This window comes from Rattus norvegicus, chromosome 5, assembly GCF_036323735.1.
Source record: "Rattus norvegicus strain BN/NHsdMcwi chromosome 5, GRCr8, whole genome shotgun sequence".
Classification (NCBI taxonomy): domain Eukaryota; kingdom Metazoa; phylum Chordata; class Mammalia; order Rodentia; family Muridae; genus Rattus; species Rattus norvegicus.
This window is the reverse complement of record NC_086023.1, coordinates 12,392,154-12,416,550: the sequence shown is the minus strand read 5'-3', so window position 1 is coordinate 12,416,550 and position 24,397 is coordinate 12,392,154. Positions and strand designations below refer to the sequence as shown.

The 24,397-nt window shown below is 39.1% G+C and overlaps 1 protein-coding gene across 11 annotated transcripts in view; it reads left to right on the top strand.

Moving 5' to 3' along the window:
- Positions 1-24,397, top strand: part of C5h8orf34 (similar to human chromosome 8 open reading frame 34) — a 539,213-nt gene that overhangs the window by 143,662 nt on the left and 371,154 nt on the right. The window lies entirely within an intron of this gene.

The window sequence follows — 24,397 nt, the reverse complement described above, 5'->3', positions numbered from 1 at the left end:
GAAGCAGGTCAAATTTACAGAAAAGCAAAACAAATTTTTGTAGAAGGGAAAAAGATTTGCATTCTGAATATTGAACCCAAATTAAAAAGAAACAAATCAACCAAATAATGAAAGAAAAACCAGTCATCTGACTTCTTTTGTCCCCCTCTTTGTTATTTATGATTAGTTTCCATGTTATTTCTTTGTCATACTGACCTAAATATTCTTCAGTATCTTAGTTACCATTGGGTTTTTCCAATGCTCTATCATGGTAACCTGCATGGGAGCTCACTAAGTGCCCAGGCTTCAAATCTTGGTTAACTTTGGAAGACAAGAGAGCTTGAATTTTCCTTTATATACCAGCTCCCCATAATTAAGTATGAGTGCTTTATTTTAATCACAAGAGAAAGGAAGTTTAAGGTATGTTAAAATGTTTTAAAAAGCACTATGTGCTAACTGGTAATTGAATGTGGGTGATGATAATTAGCTCTGTATTTCACCTACATAACAATGCTCATTAAACCTGCACAGAGCTGTAGTGAAGAGTATGTGAAGTACTGACTTTAAGTGTCCATGGCAGATTGCAATTTTTTCATTACAGAAAATTTATTGAAATTTCCAATTGAATTCTATTATTAGTCATTATCACATATTTGATATGAAATACCATACATATTGAACAGTTCAGTCAATATTACAATCAAGATAATGAACATATACCTCATTTCAGAAATTTCCTCCTGTTCTTGCAGGAAAAATACTTCAGAACCCCCACCTCCACCCCATCTCTCTCTCTCTCTCTCTCTCTCTCTCTCTCTCTCTCTCTCTCTCTCGCTCTCTCCTTTATCAACACTTTAATTTTTTAAATTTAATTTAATTTGTTTTTATTATTCACTTTACATCCTGTTCACCTACCCTTCTCCCTCCCCTTCTCCTTTGAGTGGGTGGGAGCCCTCCTGAGTATCCCTGAACTCTGGCACTTTAAGCCTCTGTGAGGCTAGGTGCTTCATTTCCCACTGAAGCTAGACAAGGCAGCCCAGCTAGTAGAATGATAGCAACCAACCTGGACCTTTCAAAGCTCCCAGGTACAAAGCCACCATCCAGAGAGCATATGTAGGCTGGTCATTGATCTCCTGCTGCATATGTAGCAGAGGACTGCTTTGTCTGATCTCAGTTGGAGTGGATGCATTTAGTCCTGTGGAGACCTGATGCCCCAGAGAAGGGAGATGCTAGAGGGGTGAGGTGGTTAGAAGAGCACCCTCTTAGAGGGAAAAGGGACAGGAAGAGGATGGGAGATTGTGGAGGGGGGATGGGAATGGGACATTTGAAATGTAAATTTAAAAAAGCTAATACTATCACTAGATAAAAAGAGGATAGATTAATAGCAAACAAACCAAAAGAAACAGGCAAAGTTTTAACTGCAGAATATAAAGGAGACTCCATGGCTGAAGCAATAACAGACAAAATAAAATTTGAGATGAAGACCAGTACCAAAGATAGGAAATTAATCTCATAACAATATCTCACAAAATGTTATTGAATCAAGACAACATAATTCACTGGTATAAATATAACTCATTGTTAATGTTCTTGCTTTGCATGTACACAAAGATCCTGACTTGCCTTCCCAATTCTAAAGAGAGGGAGTAGGAGGTGGGGAGAGAGGGAGGGAAAGAGAGAGAGAGAAAGAGAGTGAGTGAGAGAGAGAGAGAGAGAGGGAATATTTATCATATAGATCCAGGAAGCACTACATATAATCAGGAGCAAAGTCCTCAAGAGTATGATTGGAAATTTACATAGCTAAAGATAGGCTGAATAGATAGAACAGAAACATAAGTAAGATACAGGAAACTTCAATAACATAGCCAACTACTCTGAGCTAATTGACACAGAATATTATGCCAAATAAAATTAGAATATATAATTTTACTTCCAGAAGGTATTTTCAGAAAGATAAACAAAGTGTCATGCTGTACTAAATTTTAAAATGCAAATAGCACATGTGTATAAAAATTCCTGAGTTGAGAGCAGAAATTACAGAAATTAGATAACATTTTGATATATAAATATATACATTTATAAATTTATGGGTGAAAACTAAAATAGAAATAAGACAACATTTCTAGCTCTACTATAAGCATTTTAATAAAAATAGCACAAAATTGGTAATATCAGAATTTATATTTAAAGGGAAAATTGTGATTAAAACCAAAATATGTTGAAAGAAAATCAATGAAAGAAATTAAACTAAAAAGAAAAACAAGAAAAATTATATCTAGCCATTGGATATTTGAAAATATAGTTCTAGGTTTCCACCTGCCCTTGGAGCTGACCCTGTGCCAAGCTTTTAGTACACAGAATCTGCCTGGAGAGAGCTGGTCTTCCAGGAGTGCTGACATACCTGGGAGCACAGGTGAGAACACCACTTCTGCTCAGAGGGACCTGCCCAGAGCCCTCAGGACACAGGAACACAGGAACAGTCTGGCACAGGATAATTCTGGTTTCACCTGCTCAGAGAACTGACCCTGTGCCACAGTTCTCAGTACCCAAATCCTGCCTAGAGAGAGCTAGTCTCCCACAAGTGCTGACACACAGACTTGTCGGAAGGTCAAGCCACTGTCAGAGACAGCAAGACCAGCTAACACAATACATAACCAGATGGCGAGAGGCAAGTACAAAAACCTAAGCAACAGAAATCAAGAACACTTGGCATCTTCAGGACCCAGTTCTCCCACCACAGCAAGTCCTGTATATCCCAAAACACAAGAAGCAAGATTCTGATTTAAAATCACAACTCAGGATGATATTAGAGAACTTTAATCCTCAGCTCCAAAAAAAAAAAAAAAGAATATCATGAGAACTTTAAGAAGGACATAAATAAATCCCTTAAAGAAATACAGGAAAACAGGTAGAAGTCATTAAAGAGGAAACACAAAATTCCATTAAAGAATTACAGAAAACCACAATCAAACAGGTGAAGGAATTGAACAAAACCATCCAGGATCTAAAAATGGAAATAGAAACAATAAAGAAATCACAAAGGAAGACAATTCTGGAGATATAAAACCTAGGAAAGAGATCAGGAGTCATAGATGCAAGCATCACCAACAGAATACAAGAGATAAAAGGGAGAATATCAGGGGCAGAAGATACCATAGAAAACGTTGATACAACAGTCAAAGAAAATGCAAAACTCACAAAGATCCTAACTCAAAACATCCAAGAAATGCAGGACACAATGAGAAGATCAAACCTAAGGATAATAGATATAGAAGAGAGCAAAGATTCCCAACTTAAAGAGCCAGTAAATATCTTCAGCAAAATTGCAGATGACATCTTCCTTAACTCATATAAAGAGATGCCCATAATCATACAAGAAGCCTACAGAACTCCAAACAGGTAGGAACTGTAAAGAAATTCTTCTTGTCACATAATAGTCAAACCATAAAGTACACAAAACAAAGAAAGAATATTAAAAACAATAAGGGAAAAAAGTCAAGTAACATATAAAGGTAGACCTCTCAGAATTATACCAGACTTCTCACCAGAGACTATGAAAACCAGAAGATCCTGGGCAGATGTCATACAGACTCTAAGACAATACAAATGCCAGCCCAAGCTACTGTATCCAATAAAACTCTCAATTAACATATACTTTAAAAACCAAGATATTCCATGACAGAACCAAATTTACACATTATATTTCCACAAATCCAGCCCTACAAAGGATAATAAATAGAAAACTCCAACACAAGGATGGAAACTACACCCTAGAAAAAGCAAGAAAATAATATTCTTCTAACACACCCAAAAGAAAATAAACAAACACAACTCCACCTCTAACAACAAAAATAACAGGAAACAGCAATCACTATTCCTTAATACCTCTTAACATCAATGGACTCAATTCTCCAATAAAAAGACGTAAACTAACAGACTGCATACAGAAAGAGGAGCCAGCATATTGCTGCATACAGGAAACACACCTCAGTGACAAAGACAGACATTTCCTCAGAGTAAAAGGTTGAGAAAAACAATTTTCAAAGCAAATGGTCACAAGAAACAAGTTGGAGTAGCCACTCTAATATCAAATAAAATCAACTTTCAACCAAAAGTTATCAAAAAAGATAAGGCAGGACACTTCATAGCCATCAAAGAAAAAAAATACACCAAGATGAACTCTCAGTTCTGAATATCTATGCTCCAAATGCAAGGCCATCCATATTCATTAAAAAAAAAACTTTACTAGGATCAAAGTATATATTTTACCTTGCCCAATAATTGTGGGATACTTCAAAACCCTACCCACCTAAATGGGCAGATAATGGAAAAAGAAATTAACCAGAGACACAGTGAAACTAAGAGAAGTTATGAACCAAATAGATTTAGCAGATATTTATAGAACATTTCATCCTAAAACAAAAGAATATACTTTCTTCTCAGCAGCTCATGATACCTTCTCCAAAATTGACCATATAATACATCAAAAAACAGGCTCAACAGATAGAAGAAGATAGACATAATCCCATGTATGTTATCAGATCACCATGGAATAAGGCTGGTCATCAAAAACAACAAAAACATCAGAAAGCTCACATATACATGGAAGCATGGAAGCTGGACAGCTCTTTACTCAATGATAACTTGTTCAAGGAAGAAATAAAGAAAGAAATTAAAGATTTTTTTTGGAATTTAATAACAATGAAGGCACAACATTTCCAAACTTATGGGACACAATGAAAGCAATGCTAAGAGGAAAACACATAGCTCTGAATGTCTCCAGAAGGAAACTAGGGAAAGCATACATTAGCAGCTCGACAGCACACCTCAAGCTCTAGAACAAAAGAAGCAAATACACCCAAGAGGAGTAGATGGCAGGAAATAGTCAAACTCAGGGCTGAAATCAACAAAAAGAACTATATAAGGAATCAACAAAACCAGGAGCTGGTTCTTTGAGAAAATCAACAAGTTAGATAAACCCTTAGCCAGACTAACCAGACGACACAAAGACAGTATCCAAATTAACAAAATCTGATATGAAAAGGGAAACAGAACAACAGAATCCGAGGAAATTCAAAAAATCATCAGATCCTACTACCAAAGTCTATACTCAACCAAACTGGAAAATCTCAGTGAAATGGACATTTTTCTAGACAGATCACAGGATCAGATAAACCATCAAAACAGTCCCATAACCCCTAAGGAAATAGTTATGTAATTAACTGTCTCAAAAAAAAAAAAAAGCCAAGGACCAGATGGGTTTAGTGCAGAATTCTATCAGACCTTGAAGGAAGACCTAATACAAAGACTCTTCAAACTATTCCACAAAATAGAGACAGAAGGATCACTACCCATTTTGCTCTATGAAGTCACAATTACTCCTAAACCACATAAAGACCCTACAAAGAAAGAGAATTTCATACCAACTTCCCTCACGTATATCGATACAAAAATACTCAACAAAATTCTCCCAAACCAAATCCAACAACACATAAAAACGATCATTCACCATGATCAAGTAAGGTTCATCCCAGGGATGCAAAGATGTTTCAATATATGGAAATCCATCAAATAATCCACTATATAAACACACTCAAAGAAAACGCCACCTGATATCTCATTAAATGCTGAGAAAGCATTTGACAAAATTCAACAAAGGTCTTGGAAAGGTCAGGAATTCAGCACCCACACCTAAAGATAGTAAAAGCAATATACACCAAACCAGTAGCCAACATCAAACTAAACAGAGAGAAACTTGAAGCAATCCCAGTAAAATCAGGAACTACACAATGCAGCCTAACTCTCTCCCTACCTATTTATTATAGTACTCAACGTCCTAGTCAGAGCAATTAGACAACAAAAGGAGGTCAAGGGGATACAAATTGGAAAGGAAGAATTCAAAATGTCACTATTTGTAGATAATATAATGGTATATTGAAGTGAACCCAAAAATTCCACCAGAGAACTTCTACAGATGATAAACAAATTCAGCAAAGTGGCTGGATATAAAATTAACGCAAACAAATCAGTAGCCTTTTTTTTTTATCTTTATTAACTTGGGTATTTCTTACTTACATTTCGATTGTTATTCCCTTTCCTGGTTTCCAGGCCAACATCCCCTAACCCATCCCCCTCCCCTTCTATGTGGGTGTTCCCCTCCTTATCCTCCCCCAATTACCACCCTCCCCCCAACAATCACATTCACTGGGGGTTCAGTCTTGGTAGGACCAAGGGCTTCCCCTTTCATTGGTGCTCTTACTAGGCTATTCATTGCTACCTATGCAGTAGCCCGGGGTCAGTCCATGTATAGTCTTTGGGTGGTGGCTTAGTCCCTAGAAGCTCTGGTTGGTTGGCATTGTTGTTCATATGGGATCTCAAGCCCCTTCAAGCTCTTTCAGTCCTTTCTAAGATTCTGTCAATGGGGGTACCCTTCTCAGTTCAGTGGTTTCATGATGGCATTTGCCTATGTATTTGCTGTATTCTGGCTGTGTCTCTCAGTAGAGATCTACATCTGGTTCCTGTCAGCCTGCACTTCTTTGCTTCATCCATCTTATCTAATTGGGTGGCTGTATATGTGGGGTAGGCTCTGAATGGGTGTTCCTTCTGCCTCTGTTCTAAACTTTGCCTCCTTATTCCCTCCCAAAGGTATTCTTGTTCCGCATTTAAAGAAGGAGTGAAGCATTCACATTTTGGTCATCCTTCTTGAGTTTCATGTGTTCTGTGCATCTAGGGTAATTCAAGCATTTGGGCTAGTAACCACTTATCAATGAGTACATACCATGTGTGTTTTTCTGTGATTGGGTTACCTCACTCAGGATGATATTTTCCAGTTCCATCCATTTGTCTATGAATTTCATAAACTCATTGTTTTTGATAGGTGAGTAATATTCCATTGTGTAGATGTACCACATTTTCTGTATCCGTTCTTCTGTTGAAGGGCATCTGGGTTCTTTCCAGCTTCTGACTACTATAAATAAGGCTGCTATGAACATAGTGGAGCACGTGTCAGTAGCCTTCTTCTACTCAAGGAATAAACAGGCTGAGAAAGAAATTAGGGAAATGACACCATTCACAATAGTCACACAAACACAAAAAAATACATTGGGGTGACTCTAACCAGGCAAATGAAAGATCTGTATGACAAGAACTTTAAGTCTCTGATGAATGAAATTGAAAAGGATATCATGGAAAGATCTCCCATGCTCATGGATTGGCAGAATTATAGTTAAAATGGCCATTTTGTCAAAAACAATCTACAGATTCAATGCAATCTTCATAAAAATCCTAAGTCAATTCTTCACAGAGTTAGAAAGAGCAATTTGAAAATTTATCTGGAATGACAGAAAACCCAGGAAAACTATCTTCAACAATAAAAGAACTTCTGGAGGAAACACCATCCCTAACCTCCAGCTGTATTACAGAGCAATAGTGAGAAATACTGCACTGCATTGGTACATAGACAGGCAGGTAGATCAGTAGTATAGAATTAAAGACACAGAAGTGAAACCACACATCTATGGTCACTTGATCTTTGACAAAGTAGCTAAAACCATCCAGTGGCAAAACGACTGCATTGCAAGCTGGTACAACCACTCTGGAAATCAGTCTGGTGGTTCCTCAGAAAATTGGACATAGTAGTACCTCCCTCTCTCTCTCTCTCTCTCTCTCTCTCTCTCTCTCTCTCTCTCTCTCTCTCTCCTCCCTCTCTCCTACTAGTTATAGTATTAGTTCTTAAGTGCATCCTTTGCTGGACATTGAGTTCCTTTCTTTAAATGGGGGGGGGGAGCCCCACCTTCATTCCTGGATATGTGTTTATCCAATTGTCTCAGTATCGTTTGTGAAAATATTCTTTCCTCAGTGTGTAATCTAGTGCTTTGCTGAACACCAGGTGAACATAAATACAAGGGCAATTTTATCCTTTGTTAACACCATTCTGTGTAATTAAATAGTCTACTTGTAGTTTTCTGAGTATCATGCTTTTTTTTTAATTAGGAATTATGAGCATTTGAATTGCAGTCTTCTATCTTTTTTATTCTTTAGGGATTGTTTCAGATGCTCTCTACTCTTCACATCTTAAATAGCTTTTAAAATCAGTTTTTCTTTTCTGAGCAAAGCAAATGGAATTTTGATACTAATATCATTGAATGAATAGATTAGGGAAAATGCTCAATTTCAAAGCAGGAATTTTCTATACCATCAATGGGAAATGTCATTTTACTTTTTTATTTGTTTGTTTGTTTGTTTGTTTTTCTTCGGAGCTGGGGACCGAACCCAGGGCCTTGTGCTTACTAGGCAAGCGCTCTACCACTGAGCTAAATCCCTAACCCCATTTTACTTTTTTAGATCACCATTAATTATTCTCATTATGTTTTTGTTGGATTTGGGCGTGAATGTTAAGTTGAACTCTAGCGAAAAAATTGTCTTTTGGGGGTTGATTTTTGTAAGTTCCTGAGCTGACTTCCCTGGCCAAGGTCGCCTGATACAGCCATGAAGAATTAAATATGGTGGCAATTGCCAGGATCAATAGCATTGTAATTGCCAGAACACTAATATTAGGATGTCTACAAACTTTACAGTGTACACAATCAATGTCTAAGACCAACTGTCCTGTCAAGCTGCCATGCTTCCTTCATCAGAATCGTTGTTGCTAGGCAGACTCTGTTCTTCATAGCTCAATAGTTCTGTGGCTCCAATCTCTTTCTTTTCTGTAAGTATGGCCTCTGCAGACACTTTCGAAGTTCTTTGTCCATCTTCCATAGTTCCAATCAGTCTTTCGATTATCCACAGCTGCTTCTCAGCACTCCGAAGAGAAAACACGAACACAACCTCAGCTCCAGTGAGTTATGAAGCCATTCTGTTGCCCGGACGTAACTTCTCTCCAAAAGACATGACCTTTTAGGAGAGACCCAAAAATGTTTTGCATTCTCACACAAACTGAAAAACAAATTAAAATATACAAAATAGAAGATAAAATATTATGAGAGGTAGCCATAGTTCCCTACAGCTTTCCTTATTTTTAAATAATATTTATTGTCCATTAGCTCTTTCCAGAGAATATTGACTGAGGATCATCTGGAATGCCTGTGATATGACTATATTAAATTGTTGACGAATTGTCTTAAAAAGCTGAATAGTGTATTTAGGAGAAATGTTAGTTTTTAATATGTTTTATAATGGTGTAAAATAGTAAAAGCCAGTGCTAAATCATCTAAAGTATTTAACAAAGATTTTGTTTCCTTTAAATGATGAATACAAAAATAGCTAATCCAGCCTTTACTTTTGTAAACAGATCTTTTAGTATTTTTAGTATTTAATCATTTCGGTACAACTTAAAATACCATCTATACAATGTATGATGAAAACAAGAGGAAACAGCTTTTTATCGCTCTTTAAAGCTGTGGCAACAATCTTTTGACCTAAAGTCAGACGATTTGCCTGTATTCATTCTGCTGCTGTTATTGCTGCTGCTGCTCAGAGACTGCCTGCCCTTGGAGGGCTACAGCCAGCTAACAATGTCAACGCAAAGGCACATGTAACCATTAACATCTCCTTGTTTTCCAAAAGGACTGATGGCAGCCTGCCATATAGCATTAGCATTCTCAAATTCCATTTGTCTAACCATAATCATTCCAACCTCACCATCAACTGTCAGGTGACTGCCTGCCTGCCTGCCTGCCTGCAAAACACATGAAACAAAATCTTGATATGGTTTGTCAGGTCCCTGTCCAATTGCAGAAAGTTCCTCTCCCACCACCTACCCCAGAATCCAGTGATTTAGGCCATCTCTTTAAAACCAAAGCACTGTGTTTACACAAAGCCTCAGGGAGGGGGATATGTCATTGAGATCACTATACATGCCTTGTCCTATAACATTTCAAAAGTATGGACACATAATTTTGTTGCTTTCTAAAAGCTCTGTTCTGAATAATCAGTCTTCCATAGCAAATATTGACTTTTAGACAAGCTTTTGCTTCCAATCCTCTAGCCAGAGGGAAGAAGAGTTTCCCCAGAAACAGAATCAGGAACAGACAATGCAAAAGGAGCAGTTGGTCTGTACTGAGCCTGCTGTAAATCCTTAAAACTTTTAAATGGACTGGGAATCTAATTTCTAACTCTTTGTGCCGGGTTATTAGGATCAGTCATTTTATTTACTAGGAAAAGAAAAAAAAACCCTTCTTATCTCCTCCCATCTCCTGGGCACTATGCAGAGCCTCTTGCATCAGAGCTCTGTACTGTGACTTGAAAGGAATTAATTCTACAAGAAAGTTCTTTAACAATCTCACTACAAGGTGAAGTGAATCGGCAAAAAGGTTCTTATGCTATCAGAAACTGCACTAGATGCATGGGTTTTAAGAGCAGAAGCAATTGGAGCTGGAGGTGGGGGAGCAAACTCAGCAGGAGAACCCTCAACCTCACCAGAGAGAGAGAAAGAGAGAGAGAGAGAGAGAGAGAGAGAGAGAGAGAGAGAGAGAGAGAGAGAGAATGAGAATCTCCAGGTTCTAATTTTTCTTCAATCCGCAGTGTTTTGCTTTTCTCTGATCATTTTAGCTGTCAGTTTTATCTATTATTCTTTTTATTTCATTCCAAAGATGGAAAGCATCTCTAGGAATATTTTCTGGTCCCCTTGCTCCTAATTCTTCCTGAATTACTCAACCAGGACAAAGTTCTGGGATTCAGAGATTGCTCCTCAGTGAAGACAGGCTGAAGTTAGCCAAGAAGCTCCAGGAATTCCATCAACCATTGGCGTCCCTCTTTAACTCCTTCCTCCAGCAACAATTGGTAGAATTTCTGCAAACAAATGTCCCTCCTCCAACCCTGCTTGTCCCATCTTTTTACTTCCAGTGGATGCTCCAGTCTTATTATACAGTCTATGTATATACTTGGTTCCCAGGGGTTCCTCACCTTTGACCTTAGACCTTTTTATCTGAAATTTCCATATTTCTGGTCCCTGTTTCTGGCATTGCCCTCAAGTGCTTGCTTACCAAGCCAAGGTCACCTGACAGGGTCATGAGGAATTAAACCAGGAAAGTTGGACAGTCTGTAGCAAGACTGAAAGTCTGACAATTTTATTGTGAGTGATCAAATTTTCAATATATCAATTGGAAACAGAGTAGGGTGGAAATTGCCACATTTTGTTTCCTAAATCTTTGCTGAACAGACTTATAAGTGTTTACCGTTATGTGTATATGTGGATTCTTAGGATTTTTTTAAACATAAGATCACTGACATCTTCAGAATGTGATAGCTTTACTTCTTTTCCAGTTGGAATGGTTTCCTATTTCTCTTAATTTCTGTAGCTAGAAATTCCCATGCAAAATTGTCTAGAAGTGCCTAAAACTGGTCAGGAGTCTGTGCCTATTATTGTCTAGAAGAGACTTTTTCAACCTAACACCATCCAGTACTATAATTTACTGAGAGATTTTCTCATTTGTGAGCATCTTCTCTTTAACACCAGTTTGTTAAATTAGTTTCATAAAAAATGTATTCAAAATTCTGTCACTTTTTGAGACAAATTTTTCATTTGTATTCTTTGTATTCTTATTCATTTGTATTATATCAATACAAATATATATTATATATAATATCTTATATTATATATATAATAATTTATTGATATATATATATGTATATATATATAATTTATTGATTATCGGCTGAAGAGATAACTCAGTGGTTAAGAGCCCTGACTGCTCTTCCAGAGGTTCTGAGTTCAATTCAGCAACCGCATGGTGGCTCACGACCATCCGTAATGGGATCTGATGCCCTCCTTGGTATGTCTGAGGAGAGCAACAGTATAAATTTATTGATTTTTTGTGTTAAACCACCCCTGAATTCTCTTGGTTTACGACTTGCTGCTGTATTTGGCTTGGTACTATGTTGATGACGATTTTTGCATGTTTCCATCAAATACATTGGAATGAAATTGCTGCTCCTTTGTCTTTGCTGATAGTGACGCTGGACTCATCATATGTGGTAAAGAATGTTCATTATTTTCAATTTTCTAGAACAATAAAAACACTTTGATGTTAACTAGTTTATATATCTGTGAGAGAATCTAATTTGGAATAGATTGCTTTGGACCAGTAGTTGAAGGGTTTTGCTTTGTTTGTTTGTTTTATGGAGTCTATGTTTTTACTACTCAGATCAACAAGAAATTCTCCAGACACTCCTTTTCTTTCTTTTTGAGTGAGTTTTTAATGAGTTCCAGGATTTTTTTTTAAATGTAGAATGTCCAACTTACTTCTTTAGGGTCCCTAAGAATGTCTCACTGAGATTTCCGACTTTAGATAATACAAATTTTCAATTCTTTCTTCATCACCCTTGCTAGAGATTTGTTATTTTTTAAATCCTAATAAATTGACTTTTATTTCTCTTACCTCTGTTATTTTTCAGTCTTTTGTTTAACTTTTCTCAGTTCTAATAGTTATTATCTCCTCCTTCTGCAAGACTGTTCGCTCTTCCTACTTTAGTTTTTATTAGGGGACAAAGTTGGGGTAAACATTGAAAGTTCCTCTTTCGTGTGAGCATGCAGCTGTGGGTCCCCATCTGCGCACTGCAGCCCGCATATCCCTGGCTATTAGAATGTGCGTCATCTCCACATAGTTATTCTTCACTTTCTCTGGAAATCTCTGTCTTCTGATTGTTTTTAACTCTCCAATTCCTGTGTGTTTAGCAGTTCTGCTTTTGACTCCTGATATCCTATCACAGTCATAGAACATGTTCTGTATGATGCTTTTGTTTGTTGATTTTTATTCAGCTGTCTTACACATGGTTTCTGCTAAGGAGTGCCTCCTCCACCCCAGAGAAGGATGCCCATTTCCGTCATGCCTCTCTTCTTGCTATGTAGCCTAGTGCTGATGTCTGCCTTGTTCTTTCTGATTTCTCTCTAGGATTCTAAGTATTTTATAAAGAAAAATATTATATTCGTCAGCTTTTATTTTAGTGCTGTATTTTTAAAATTCTATCAGCTTTGAGACTAAGGCCAGACATATAACATATAAACATATAAACACATTTATTGCGACATATTGTTATAGTGGGTTGACTTTTGACCAGCACATTTTGCACTTCTTTGTCTGTAGGGGAGGTTTTGTAACAAACCGTTACTTTTTCTAATGTTAACACAGTCAACCCAGATTGCTTTTCAGTAGTATCTGTATGATTTATCCAATTCATGATGCTTTTATAATATTTCTTCCTATTCCTTTCTCCTTTGGAGATTGTACATGTAGTTTTGTGTTCTAGATAGAGAAGTAAAGTACAAAATAATAATAGTAATACTTGACCTGATAAAATAGTTTAACGTGTTAAGTAAAAACTCATTTGTTCTTAAATATTTGAAGAATAAAGTTTAAAAAGGAGACCTAAGTTATTGCTCATGTTTTTAAAAGGAAAAGGAAAAGGAGTACAAAGAAATATTTAACAATCATGACTTTCAGATGAGAGAGAATGCTGTCAACTGTGTGTGTGTCCCTGTATATTTCTCTGTGCATATATCTTTCTGTGTTTGTGTCTGTCTATCTGTCTCTGTCTCTCTCTCTCTCTCTCTCTGTCTCTGTGTGTGTGTGTGTGTGTGTGTGTGTGTGTGTGTGTGTGTGTGTGTACATATGTGCATTCTCGTGCATGTTGTATTCTGGATAAAATACAGGACTTAGAAGAACTCAGTCCTCTACTGCACAGCTCTATGTCTATCTCACAGTAGAGTCCCCTGCTCTCCTGGTGTGCCAGCCCTCTCCCTTCCCTGCTTTTTCTTTTCCCAGCTAGATTTCAGTAAGTTGCCAAGTTTGCCCTCAAACTTAAAATCCTCACCCCTCCCCTCTCTTTCTTTCCTCTTTTATTTATTTAGTTCGCATGCCAGCAACTAAACACTTTGAGGTTAGGAGGATTCTAAGTTTGAGGCTAAGAAGGGCTGGAAAGTAAGGCTCTGCTTCAAAAGAAAAATGAAAGAAAGAAATCCTAAGATATCTTTACTTTTCAACCTATCATAAAAAGATACTATTTATTTTTAAAACAAATTTTACAAAAAAAAATAACTTTATCCTACTCAGTGGCTTGTTAGTAGTTATGTACTGTAGTTTCAGTAGTTATGTACTGTAGATAACACAGGTGGTAATTGATAAGTAGTGCTAAGTTCTTGTCATGTAGTGTTAAGTACCCTTTTCAGTTGCCTAGAATGTGGGATGGCATACAGTGACAAGAATGTTGGCAGGTACAGGGAAAATTACATTATTCATCAATTTTCTGTGTATGGGGATACATGCCTTCATTTTTTTTTAGTCATTTCATATTCATGATCTAGTTAAGGAAACTGAAAAGAGAGCTGGAAAGATAGCTCAGGATTTAAGAACACAGTTGCTTCTGCCAAGAAACTTGGTTCATAATCCCAGCACCCACATGGAACTCATAACTGTAATTCCTGTCTCCAGGGACCTGGCATCCCTACACAGACATAAATCCAGTCAAAACACCTATGTACATAAAGTAAAAATACATATATTTAGAAAAAGAAAACTGAGAGAAATATGTTGGTTTAGAATAGAATGAAAAACAGAAGTCAGCAGTCAGCAATCCTGTTAATACTTTTCTTTGCATTTGGGGGACTATAACTCAGTTTTGTTTTATTTATTATTTTTTATTAAGATTTTTTTTATTAACTTGAGTATTTCTTATATACATTTCGAGTGTTATTCCCTTTCCCGGTTTCTGGGCAAACATCCCCCTCCCCCCTTCCCTTCCTTATGGGTGTTCCCCTCCCAACCCTCCCCCCATTGCCGCCCTCCCCCCATAGACTAGTTCACTGGGGGTTCAGTCTTAGCAGGACCCAGGGCTTCCCCTTCCACTGGTGCTCTTACTAGGATATTCATTGCTACCTATGGGGTCAGAGTCCAGGGTCAGTCCATGTATAGTCTTTAGGTAGTGGCTTAGTCCCTGGAAGCTCTGGTTGCTTGGCATTGTTGTACTTTTGGGGTCTCGAGTCCCTTCAAGCTCTTCCAGTTCTTTCTCTGATTCCTTCAATAGGGGACCTATCCTCAGTTCAGTGGTTTGCTGCTGGCATTCGCCTCTATATTTGCTGTATTCTGGCTGTGTCTCTCAGGAGCGATCTACATCCGGCTCCTGTCGGTCTGCACTTCTTTGCTTCATCCATCTTGTCTAATTGGGTGGCTGTATATGTATGGGCCACATGTGGGGCAGGCTCTGAATGGGTGTTCCTTCAGTCTCTGTTTTAATCTTTGCCTCTCCCTTCCCTGCCAAGGGTATTCTTTTTCCTCATTTAAAGAAGGAGTGAAGCATTCACATTTTGATCATCCGTCTTGAGTTTCGTTTGTTCTAGGGATCTAGGGTAATTCAAGCATTTGGGCTAATAGCCACTTATCAATGAGTGCATACCATGTATGTCTTTCTGTGATTGGGTTAGCTCACTCAGGATGATATTTTCCAGTTCCAACCATTTGCCTACGAATTTCATAAACTCATTGTTTTTGATAGCTGAGTAATATTCCATTGTGTAGATGTACCACATTTTCTGTATCCATTCCTCTGTTGAAGGGCATCTGGGTTCTTTCCATTTTCTGGCTATTATAAATAAGGCTGCGATGAACATAGTGGAGCACGTGTCTCTTTTATATGTTGAGGCATCTTTTGGGTATATGCCCAAGAGAGGTATAGCTGGATCCTCAGGCAGTTCAATGTCCAATTTTCTGAGGAACCTCCAGACTGATTTCCAGAGTGGTTTTACCAGTCTGCAATCCCACCAACAATGGAGGAGTGTTCCTCTTTCTCCACATCCTCGCCAGCATCTGCTGTCACCTGAGTTTTTGATCTTAGCCAATCGCACTGGTGTGAGGTGAAATCTCAGGGTTGTTTTGATTTGCATTTCCCTTATGACTAAAGATGTTGAACATTTCTTTAGGTGTTTCTCAGCCATTCGGCATTCCTCAGCTGTGAATTCTTTGTTTAGCTCTGAACCCCATTTTTTAATAGGGTTATTTGTTTCCCTGCGGTCTAACTTCTTGAGTTCTTTGTATATTTTGGATATAAGGCCTCTATCTGTTGTAGGATTGGTAAAGATCTTTTCCCAATCTGTTGGTTGCCGTTTTGTCCTAACCACAGTGTCCTTTGCCTTACAGAAGCTTTGCAGTTTTATGAGATCCCATTTGTCGATTCTTGATCTTAGAGCATAAGCCATTGGTGTTTTGTTCAGGAAATTTTTTCCAGTGCCCATGTGTTCCAGATGCTTCCCTAGTTTTTCTTCTATTAGTTTGAGTGTGTCTGGTTTGATGTGGAGGTCCTTGATCCACTTGGACTTAAGCTTTGTACAGGGTGATAAGCATGGATCGATCTGCATTCTTCTACATGTTGCCCTCCAGTTGAACCAGCACCATTTGCTGAAAATGCTATCTTTTTTCCATTGGATGCTTTTGGCTCCTTTGTCAAAAATCAAGTGACCATAGGTGTGTGGGTTCATTTCTGGGTCTTCAATTCTATTCCATTGGTCTATCTGTCTGTCTCTGTACCAATACCATGCAGTTTTTATCACTATTGCTCTGTAATACTGCTTGAGTTCAGGGATAGTGATTCCCCCTGAAGTCCTTTTATTGTTGAGGATAGCTTTAGCTATCCTGGGTTTTTTGTTATTCCAGATGAATTTGCAAATTGTTCTGTCTAACTCTTTGAAGAATTGGATTGGTATTTTGATGGGGATTGCATTGAATCTGTAGATTGCTTTTGGTAAAATGGGCATTTTTACTATATTAATCCTGCCAATCCATGAGCATGGGAGATCTTTCCATCTTCTGAGGTCTTCTTCAATTTCTTTCCTCAGTATCTTGAAGTTCTTATTGTACAGATCTTTTACTTGCTTGGTTAAAGTCACACCGAGGTACTTTATATTATTTGGGTCTATTATGAAGGGTGTCGTTTCCCTAATTTCTTTCTCGGCTTGTTTCTCTTTTGTATAGAGGAAGGCAACTGATTTATTTGAGTTAATTTTATACCCAGCCACTTTGCTGAAGTTGTTTATCGGCTTTAGTAGTTCTCTGGTGGAACTTTTGGGATCACTTAAATATACTATCATGTCATCTGCAAATAGTGATATTTTGACCTCTTCTTTTCCGATCTGTATCCCTTTGATCTCCTTTTGTTGTCTGATTGCTCTGGCTAGAACTTCAAGAACTATATTGAATAAGTAGGGAGAGAGTGGGCAGCCTTGTCTAGTCCCTGATTTTAGTGGGATTGCTTCAAGTTTCTCTCCATTTAGTTTAATGTTAGCAACTGGTTTGCTGTATATGGCTTTTACTATGTTTAGGTATGGGCCTTGAATTCCTATTCTTTCCAGGACTTTTATCATGAAGGGGTGTTGAATTTTGTCAAATGCTTTCTCAGCATCTAATGAAATGATCATGTGGTTCTGTTCTTTCAGTTTGTTTATATAATGGATCACGTTGATGGTTTTCCGTATATTAAACCATCCCTGCATGCCTGGGATGAAGCCTACTTGCTCATGGTGGATGATTGTTTTGATGTGCTCTTGAATTCGGTTTGCCAGAATTTTATTGAGTATTTTTGCGTCGATATTCATAAGGGAAATTGGTCTGAAGTTCTCTTTCTTTGTTGTGTCTTTGTGTGGTTTAGGTATAAGAGTAATTGTGGCTTCGTAGAAGGAATTCGGTAGGGCTCCATCTGTTTCAATTTTGTGGAATAGTTTGGATAATATTGGTATGAGGTCTTCTATGAAGGTTTGATAGAATTCTGCACTAAACCCGTCTGGACCTGGGCTCTTTTTGGTTGGGAGACCTTTAATGACTGCTTCTATTTCCTTAGGAGTTATGGGGTTGTTTAACTGGTTTATCTGTTCCTGATTTAACTTCGATACCTGGTATCTGTCTAGGAAATTGTCCATTTCCTGAAGATTTTCAAATTTTGTTGAATATAGGTTTTTATAGTAAGATCTGATGATTTTTTGAATTTCCTCCGAATCTGTAGTTATGTCTCCCTTTTCATTTCTGATTTTGTTAATTTGGACACACTCTCTGTGTCCTCTCGTTAGTCTGGCTAAGGGTTTATCTATCTTGTTGATTTTCTCAAAGAACCAATTTTTGGTTCTGTTGATTCTTTCTATGGTCCTTTTTGTTTCTACTTGGTTGATTTCAGCTCTGAGTTTGATTATTTCCTGCCTTCTACTCCTCCTGGGTGTATTTGCTTCATTTTGTTCTAGAGCTTTTAGGTGTGCTGTCAAGCTGCTGACATATGCTCTTTCCTGCTTCTTTCTGCAGGCACTCAGCGCTATGAGTTTTCCTCTTAGCACAGCTTTCATTGTGTCCCATAAGTTTGGGTATGTTGTATCTTCATTTTCATTAAATTCTAAAAAGTTTTTAATTTCTTTCTTTATTTCTTCCTTGACCAGGTTATCATTGAGTAGAGCATTGTTCAATTTCCACGTATATGTGGGCATTCTTCCCTTATTTTTATTGAAGACCAGTTTTAGGCCGTGGTGGTCCGATAGCACGCATGGGATTATTTCTATCTTTCTGTACCTGTTGAGGCCCGTTTTTTGACCAATTATATGGTCAATTTTGGAGAAAGTACCATGAGGAGCTGAGAAGAAGGTATATCCTTTTGCTTTAGGATAGAATGTTCTATAAATATCCGTTAAGTCCATTTGGCTCGTGACTTCTCTTAGTCTGTCGACATCACTGTTTAATTTCTGTTTCCATGATCTGTCCATTGATGAGAGTGGGGTGTTGAAATCTCCCACTATTATTGTGTGAGGTACAATGTGTGTTTTGAGCTTTAGTAAGGTTTCTTTTACGTATGTAGGTGCCCTTGTATTTGGGGCATAGATATTTAGGATTGAGAGTTCATCTTGGTTGATTTTTCCTTTGATGAATATGAAGTTTCCTTCCTTATCTTTTTTGATGACTTTTAGTTGGAAATTGATTTTATTTGATATTAGAATGGCTACTCCAGCTTGCTTCTTCTGACCATTTGCTTGGAAAGTTGTTTTCCAGCCTTTCACTCTGAGGTAGTGTCTGTCTTTGTCTCTGAGGTGTGTTTCCTGTAGGCAGCAGAATGCAGGGTCCTCGTTGCGTATCCAGTTTGTTAATCTATGTCTTTTTATTGGGGAGTTGAGGCCATTGATATTGAGAGATATTAAGGAATAGTGATTATTGCTTCCCGTTATATTCATATTTGGATGTGAGGTTATGTTTGTGTGCTTTCATTCTCTTTGTTTTGTTGCCAAGACGATTAGTTTCTTGCTTCTTCCAGGGTATAACTTGCCTCCTTATGTTGGGCTTTACCATTTATTATCCTTTGTAGTGCTGGATTTGTAGAAAGATATTGTGTAAATTTGGTTTTGTCATGGAATATCTTGGTTTCTCCATCAATGTTAATTGAGAGTCTTGCTGGATACTGTAACCTGGGCTGGCATTTGTGTTCTCTTAGGGTCTGTATGACATCAGTCCAGGATCTTCTGGCCTTCATAGTTTCTGGCGAGAAGTCTGGTGTGATTCTGATAGGTCTCCCTTTATATGTTACTTGACCTTTTTCCCTTACTGCTTTTAATATTCTTTCTTTATTTTGTGCGTTTGGTGTTTTGACAATTATGTGACGGGAGGTGTTTCTTTTCTGGCCCAATCTATTTGGAGTTCTGTAGGCTTCTTGTATGTCTATGGGTATCACTTTTTTTAGGTTAGGGAAGTTTTCTTCTATGATTTTGTTGAAGATATTTACTGGTCCTTTGAGCTGGGAGTCTTCACTCTCTTCTATACCTATTATCCTTAGGTTTGATCTTCTCATTGAGTCCTGGATTTCCTGTATGTTTTGGACCAGTAGCTTTTTCTGCTTTACATTATCTTTGACAGTTGAGTCAATGATTTCTATGGAATCTTCTGCTCCTGAGATTCTCTCTTCCATCTCTTGTATTCTGTTGGTGAAGCTTGTATCTACAGCTCCTTGTCTCTTCTTTTGGTTTTCTATATCCAGGGTTGTTTCCATGTGTTCTTTCTTGATTGCTTCTATTTCCATTTTTAATTCCTTCAACTGTTTGATTGTGTTTTCCTGGAATTCTTGCAGGGATTTTTGCGATTCCTCTCTGTAGGCTTTTACTTGTTTATTAATGTTTTCCTGTGCTTCCCTAAGTGTGTTCATGTCTTTCTTGAAGTCCTCCAGCATCATGATCAAATATGATTTTGAAACTAGATCTTGCTTTTCTGGTGTGTTTGGATATTCCATGTTTGTTTTGGTGGGAGAATTGGGCTCCGATGATGGCATGTAGTCTTGGTTTCTGTTGCTTGGGTTCCTGCGCTTGCCTCTCGCCATCAGATTATCTCTAGTGTTACTTTGTTCTGCTGTTTCTGACAGTGGCTAGACTGTCCTATAAGCCTGTGTGTCAGGAGTGCTGTAGACCTGTTTTCCTCTCTTTCAGTCAGTTATGGGGACAGAGTGTTCTGCTTTCGGGCGTGTAGTTTTTCCTCTCTACAGGTCTTCAGCTGTTCCTGTGGGCCTGTGTCTTGAGTTCACCAGGCAGCTTTCTTGCAGCAGAAAATTTGGTCTTACCTGTGGTCTCGAGGCTCAGGTTTGCTCGTGGGGTGCTGCCCAGGGGCTCTCTGCAGTGGCAGCAACCAGGAAGACCTGTGCCGCCCCTTCCGGGAGCTTCAGTGCACCAGGGTTCCAGATGGTCTTTGGCTTTTTCCTCTGGCGTCCGAGATGTGTGTGCAGGGAGCAGTCTCTTCTGGTTTCCCAGGCTTGTCCGCCTCTCTGAAGGTTTAGCTCTCCGTCCCACGGGATTTGGGTGCAGAGAACTGTTTATCCGGTCTGTTTCCTTCAGGGTCCGGCGGGGTCCTGCCGCTCCTGGGCTCTCCCCCACGGGAGCCCAGAGGCCTTATACAGTTTCCTCTTGGGCCAGGGATGTGGGCAGGGGTGAGCAGTGTTGGTGGTCTCTTCCGCTCTGCAGCCTCAGGAGTGCCCACCTGACCAGGCGGTTGGGTCTCTCTCTCACCGGGTCTGGGAGCAGAGAGCTCTTATTAAGATTTTATTGTATGCCAAGCAACCAGAGCTTCCAGGGACTAAGCCACTACCTAAAGACTATACATGGACTGACCCTGGACTCTGACCTCATAGGTAGCAATGAATATCCTAGTAAGAGCACCAGTGGAAGGGGAAGCCCTGGGTCCTGCTAAGACTGAACCCCCAGTGAACTAGACTGGTGGGGGGAGGGCGGCAATGGGGGGAGGGTTGGGAGGGGAACACCCATAAGGAAGGGGGGGGAGGGGGATGTTTGCCCGGAAACCGGGAAAGGGAATAACACTCGAAATGTATATAAGAAATACTCAAGTTAATAAAAAAAAAAAAGAAAAGAAAAAAAGAAAAAAAAGAAAAAAAAGAAAAAAAAAGAAAAAAAAATATTTTATTGTATGTGTATGATGTCTTACCTGCATGTATGTCCGTATTCAGGGTGCATATCTGGTGTCTGTAGAGTCTAAAAGAGGGCATTGGGTTCCTGGAAATGGAGTTACAAATGATCAAGCACCATCCCGTGCATGCAGACCCACCATCTCTCCTGATGCTCTTCTCTTTTTTATGTTTTACTGAGAAAATATAAATAGCTATACCTAGATGTACAATGTGCACAATGTAAAGATTATCAGGGACAATTTAGGTGAAAAAGCACATGATGATGCCTAGGGATGTACATATGGATATAATTGACACTCACATAAATACAAGAGAAGGAAGACATTCACAAGCTGTAAATGTGGAAAGCAGACGTGACACAGTATCTCACCTCCATCAACTGTCAGTAGGACTACACTAGACTGTCGTGGGCACTTCCTGGCATACTTACAATGAAAGCATGGCGCAGGTATTGCTTCAGAAACGAGGGTTGCAAGGTGTAAACCATAGCTGTGGGCAATTGAGTAGGTGAGAACTACATCCTAGCAAGGATCAATAAGCTGTGGTGTGCTACTCACAGTAGTCTTATCACAGGGGACAATGCAGTGTGTATTGCATAAAGCTTGGAGAAAGCCTTCTCACCATCAAGAAATGATAAATAAAAGGCACAAATGTATCCACTCTCTTTTAAATATGCATAATGTATATGTCTATGAATATCATGTGGTATTCCATAAATATGTGGGGGTTTTTTGTGTGTATTTTTCTGAATAAGTTGAATAAGAGACAAAAAAGGCAGAGTGGGTAGGCATGTCAGTATTACTTCTGGCTGAAGATCCTGGACTTTCTTCTGTAGAGATTTGTCAGTGACTCAGCTCTCATATTACCTTAAAAGAATTTGGACAACTGGTTCTTTTTTTTTTTTTTATTAACTTGAGTATTTCTTATATACATTTCGAGTGTTATTCCCTTTCCCGGTTTCCGGGCAAACATCACCCTCCCCCCTCCCCTTCCTTATGGGTGTTCCCCTCCCAACCCTCTCCCCATTGCCGCCCTTCCCCCCATAGTCTAGTTCACTGGGGGTTCAGTCTTAGCAGGACCCAGGGCTTCCCCTTCCATTGGTGCTCTTACTAGGAAATGCATTGCTACCTATGAGGTCAGAGTCCAGGGTCAGTCCATGTATAGTCTTTAGGTAGTGGCTTAGTCCCTGGAAGCTCTGGTTGCTTGACATTGTTGTACGTATGGGGTCTCGAGCCCCTTCAAGCTCTTCCAGTTCTTTCTCTGATTCCTTCAACGGAGGTCCTATTCTCAGTTCAGTGGTTTGCTGCTGGCATTCGCCTCTGTATTTGCTGTATTCTGGCTGTGTCTCTCAGGAGCGATCTACATCCGGCTCCTGTCGGTCTGCACTTGTTTGCTTCATCCATCTTGTCTAATTGGGTGGCTGTATATGTATGGGCCACATGTGGGGCAGGCTCTGAATGGGTGTTCCTTCAGTCTCTGTTTTAATCTTTGCCTCTCCCTTCCCTGCCAAGGGTATTCTTTTTCCTAATTTAAAGAAGCAGTGGAGGGAGAGCTAAACCTTCAGAGAGGCAGACAAGCCAGGGAAACCAGAAGAGACTGCTCTCTGCACACACATCTCGGACGCCAGAGGAAAAAGCCAAAGACCATCTGGAACCCTGGTGCACTGAAGCTCCCAGAAGGGGCGGCACAGGTCTTCCTGGTTGCTGCCGCTGCAGAGAGCCCGTGGGCAGCACCCCACGAGCGAACTTGAGCCTCGGGACCACAGGTAAGACCAACTTTTCTGCTGCAAGAAAGCTGCCTGGTGAACTCAAGACACAGGCCCACAGGAACAGCTGAAGACCTGTAGAGAGGAAAAACTACACACCCGACAGCAGAACACTCTGTCCCCATAACTGACTGAAAGAGAGGAAAACAGGTCTATAGCACTCCTGACAAACAGGCTTATAGGACAGTCTAGCCACTGTCAGAAATAGCAGAAAGTAACACTAGAGATAATCTGATGGTGAGAGGCAAGCGCAGGAAACCAAGCAACAGAAACCACGACTACTTGGCATCATCGGAGCCCAATTCTCCCACCAAAACAAACATGGAATATCCAAACACACCAGAAAAGCAAGATCTAGTTTCAAAATCATATTTGATCATGATGCTGGAGGACTTCAAGAAAGACGTGAAGAACTCCCTTAGGGAAACACAGGAAAACATTAATAAACAAGTAGAAGCCTACAGAGAGGAGTCGCAAAAATCCCTGCAAGAATTCCAGGAAAACACAATCAAACAGTTGAAGGAATTAAAAATGGAAATAGAAGCAATCAAGAAAGAACACATGGAAACAACCCTGGATATAGAAAACCAAAAGAAGAGACAAGGAGCTGTAGATACAAGCTTCACCAACAGAATACAAGAGATGGAAGAGAGAATCTCAGGAGCAGAAGATTCCACAGAAATCATTGACTCAACTGTCAAAGATAATGTAAAGCAGAAAAAGCTACTGGTCCAAAACATACAGGAAATCCAGGACTCAATGAGAAGATCAAACCTAAGGATAATAGGTATAGAAGAGAGTGAAGACTCCCAGCTCAAAGGACCAGTAAACATCTTCAACAAAATCATAGAAGAAAACTTCCCTAACCTAAAAAAAGAGATACCCATAGACATACAAGAAGCCTACAGAACTCCAAATAGATTGGACCAGAAAAGAAACATCTCCCGTCACATAATTGTCAAAACACCAAACGCACAAAATAAAGAAAGAATATTAAAAGCAGTAAGGGAAAAAGGTCAAGTAACATATAAAGGCAGACCTATCAGAATCACACCAGACTTCTCGCCAGAAACTATGAAGGCCAGAAGATCCTGGACTGATGTCATACAGACCCTAAGAGAACACAAATGCCAGCCCAGGTTACTGTATCCTGCAAGACTCTCAATTAACATAGATGGAGAAACCAAGATATTCCATGACAAAACCAAATTTACACAATATCTTTCTACAAATCCAGCA